A 4,378-nucleotide genomic window follows, 5' to 3' on the forward strand; every position below is an offset into this window, starting at 1 on the left:
ACTATGAATAGATTTCAGATTCATCAGGAAGGCTGAGGTTTTAATATTGGCAGCCAAGCATTATGATAGGTTATTACATATAGTATATTAGTTTAATTCTCCCAACAAATTTATGAGAAAAGTATTACCTCCATTTTACAGGTGAATATACTGAAATCCAGGGAGGTTAAGCAACTTCCCAAGCAAAGGAGGCAGCATTCAAACTCAGATCATCTTTCCAGTATCACAGACACCTTTCTTGTGCAAAGTGAAAGCACCTTAACAAAAAGCAAACATTAGCATTAAAAATTCTATGGAATATGCTTTCATAAAGTAGTTATAGTTGCTTCTATCATATGTACATCCAAATGTATTCATTTCCAAATTGCACAAGGACTTTATAAATACCCTGTATAATTAAGTGCTGGACTGCATAGTCCAGACTACGAGTGCAAGACTTCATAAGAGCGGGACATTGCTGAGAGCTAGAATGAACGGGGAAGCTTATGCAGGGCTTCTGTGGGCTTTGACAGCCGAGTGCACTCCAGACCTGGGATCACAGGAGCAAAGCTGAAGATAAACTGGGCACCCTAGTGAGGCACTATTGAGACACTGACCAGAGTAGAGGGTGTATTGGAAAGAAGCTTTCTGGTTCTTCTAGGTATGGAGTGGGAGGTTGGCCTCAGTGTCAGTTTACTCCCACTTAAGTGGCCCTGGTATCTGTGGCCCTACCTCCTCCCCACATTTTCTAGTAAAGACTATAGTCCAGCACTCCCAAGATCTCCCTTCTTCCAGCATGAACATACTGTCACCATGCTTACCCTACTGCTGGGCTGGGGGCTGTACCAACTGACACACATTCCTTGCTCCATTAAAGCTGCCAGTCTAATGGGAATGCAAGCAGCAATTCAGAGAACAGAATGGGGTAAGCTTAGCACAAACTAAAAGCATCATAGTTCTCCTTAGATATCAGGTGCTTATAACAAATAAGATATAGAAGACCTTGACAAACTCATTTACATGAAAGAGAGAATAAGGCATAGGTAGGGTGGTCCCAGGTTGGATGAGATTATGCCCCCGAATCCCTGTGGTCAACTCAGAACAGTCAGTCATCTGAGGGAAGGGGTGTCTTTCCCCCAAAAAAACACCACCTCTCCTCTCCCCCCAAATGAGCCTAGAGTAGAAAACTAACCAAAGGAAGAGGTAGGAGGTGCTGTTAGGGTCAGACCAACCCAGCAGCCTGGACCCAAGTCAGGGAAAAGGCCATTGTCTGAGTTGCTTTCTCGACTTCCTGCCCTCAGACACCTACTCCACCCAACATGCTCCCCATCTCACTGTGGTGAGAAAGCACTGCTTACCAAGAGGACAACAGACCACTAAGCTTCCCCTAAGTGAGGAGCCATCATCCCCACCTGTCGCCCAAGAGGAAGGGCAAACAACATAATGACGCAGAGCTGGCCTTTGAAATCACTAGAGGGCTGTGTTTCCAGGTGGTAATGGAAATCCCGGATCCTCTTATCTCTCTCAACGCTCCCACAGAGCAGCTCCCTGGAAGACCTAGGTTTTTCTGGCAGAAGTGAGCAACAGCTGGATGGGGGAGGAGTGGGGGTGTGTCTACGGAACTGTCTCTCCCTCTAGGCACGTCCCAGTGGTTTTGTATCGGTAGGAGAGAATTCAGCAGATTGGGTGTGACTATGGGTGTGTTCCGAGAAGGAGGGGGCTCTCCAGTCAGTTCTGTGAAGATTCCAGGGCTCCCTCCTCAACCTGCACAGATCTTGCTGAGAGCAGATTCCCATTCCCAGCTGATTTCCATTCCCAACCTCCTGCTTCCAGCTCCTTGGCCCCTCCCCCAGCCCCACACTCACTCCTCTGGCAGGCTAGCTGGGTTTTTGGCTGGGAACTGAACTCAAAGCGGAAACGGGCAGTTGGGAGGTGTGATTTATGTCTCTGACTTCACCCTAGGCTGGAGCTCAAGTGCCCATTTGGCAAATATCCTCCTCCCCCTCAAAAATCTCAGGCTCTTCTAGGTGGCCAGAGGTCATCCAAGGGAACGACCCCATGCCCACCACCATCCCCCCTCTACCACCACTACCACTCACACCTCTACCTCCTGCAGACCACAGTGATGGAAGAGCGCATTAACTTTACAATCGACCGCTGGAGGCAAGAGTCCCCTATCAGCCCTAAACAATAGGGAAGTCCCTCTATAGATCTAATTTCCCTCTCTCCTGCGGTTGGACCAGTACTCAGTGGAAACAAAGGACAAGTGAGATTCTGCCTTTGCCCTCTCAAGGTCCCTGTGCAGATTTAAAGTAATCCCCCCACCCTATGATTGTTTTTAAGACGTAGAAGCACTCTCAAAGATATCTCAAAGATACCATTTTCTCACTCCTAAGCAGTGATATATGAAGTTGGGTACATATCTTTGTCTAGGACTAGAGAGCACACTCATCTCCATTCCCACAAGCTAAGCCAATCCTAATGCTCAGAACCAGGAAAGACCTTACTAGGAAGTGGGAGTGTCCCCTCCTTCTGGGTTCTCCCACCTTTACCAGTTAGAAGGTGGTCCTATTCAAAGTCTAATTTCTCCTTTTCTGCCTTTTTGGATTCCTCATCAAATGGCCTTACTAACCTCAGAGGGTTGTTGGGAAGATGAAATGAGGAAATAGATTTGAAAGATATAAAGTGCTGCCTCATGGGATTATTTTGCGATTAAATGAAGTAACATAAAATGCGTAGCTCTGTGCCTGGTACTTGAGAATTATTAGCTATTTTTTCCCCACAGTACCTCAAAAATTGGGGAGAGACCTGATTGTTTGCCTTTCTTAGACTCCTAGAGCTCATGCTCATTCATTACTGCCTTCTTAGATTTTAATTTCCAAAGGTATACAGTTGAATGGACGAATGAATGAATGAGCCAATCCTCCATTCTCTTTTCACGAGACCTATCCTCTCCAGGCCTGGCTTTCCTCCATCACCCCCTGCAGAGCCTTTTCCCCAGAGCCCTGAGCTCATCCTGGTTACCGACTGTTTATTTATTCCTGGCCCCACACAAGGACTTCAGCCCCCTCCTGGTTTTCCCCATCAGAGCTCCTACATAAGAATCTGGATATGTTGGAGAGAGATGGAACTTGAGGGAACATCTAGTCCAATTCCTTTGGCTTAGAAAAGACAAAATTGAGAGTCAGAAAAGGACAGGGTCTTGCTCAAGTTGGAATATACATGATCAAGTGCGTCGGTGCATCCCAGAGGGTCCCTCTCTGCTGTCAGGGCTAGCAGAGTTCCCATCCCCCACTCTTAATATTTCGTTGGATGGAATAAATCATTAAATCACTATTTTTAACTGCCTGAAGCCCAAGCAAAGGCAGGAGAAGGAGGGCTCAAAGAGGTCCCTACATATACTTTTTTTTTTAAGATTTATTTTTATTTATTTCTCTCCTCTTCCCCTCTCCCCATTGTCTGCTCTCTGTGTCCATTTGCTGTGTGTTCTTCTGTGTCTCTTTTTGTTGTGTCATCTTACTGCATCAACTCTCCATGTGTGTGGCACCACTCCTAGGCAGGCTGCTCTTTTCTCGCACCGGGCGGCTCTCCTTGCACGGCGCACTCCTTGTGCATGGGGCTCCCCTACGCGGGCGATACCCCTGCGTGGCCCGGCACTCCTTGCCCACATCAGTACTGTGCATGGGCCAGCTTACCACATGGGTCAGGAGGCCCTGGGTTTGAACCCTGGATCTCCCATATGGTAGGTGGACACTCTATCAGTTGAGCCAAATCCGCTTCCCAGGGGTCACTACATATAAAACCCTCTTGGCTTCCTCCTCATTCTCCCAGCTCTTCCCTCTTTTCACATTCCTTACCCCAGCCCACAGTCACACTTTTTTGGCTTCTGTGCTACTAAACAATATCTTTGTTTAAAAAAAAAAAAAAGAATAAATTTGAATGCATTTAATGACTGTTTGGAGTGTTTAGTCTGAATTCATCCAAACACCTATCTGTCCATACTGGGGTACATTTGATATGCAGCTTCTGAGAACATCAGCACCCCAAAAGCCTTCTGGACATTCCTTATGCCTTGGCCAGAGAGTCTCAAGCATTACAAAAGCAAACCAAAGGAAACGGATGTGTCGCAAGCAGTTGGGCTCCCATCTACCATATAGGAGGTCCAGGGTTTAATGCCCAGGGCCTCCTTGCGAAGGTGAGCTGGCCCACGCGTAGTGCCAGCCCACGTGGGAGTGCCACCCCACGCAGGAGTGCCGGCTGACACGGAGAGCTGGCACACCAAGATGACACAACAAAGAGAAATGCAGCAGACCAGGGAGCTGAGGTGGCACAAGAGAATGATCACATCTCTCCCGCTCCAGAAGGTCCCAGGATCGGTTCTCAGAGCCACCTAATGAGA

This window comes from Dasypus novemcinctus, chromosome 12, assembly GCF_030445035.2.
Source record: "Dasypus novemcinctus isolate mDasNov1 chromosome 12, mDasNov1.1.hap2, whole genome shotgun sequence".
NCBI lineage: Eukaryota > Metazoa > Chordata > Mammalia > Cingulata > Dasypodidae > Dasypus > Dasypus novemcinctus.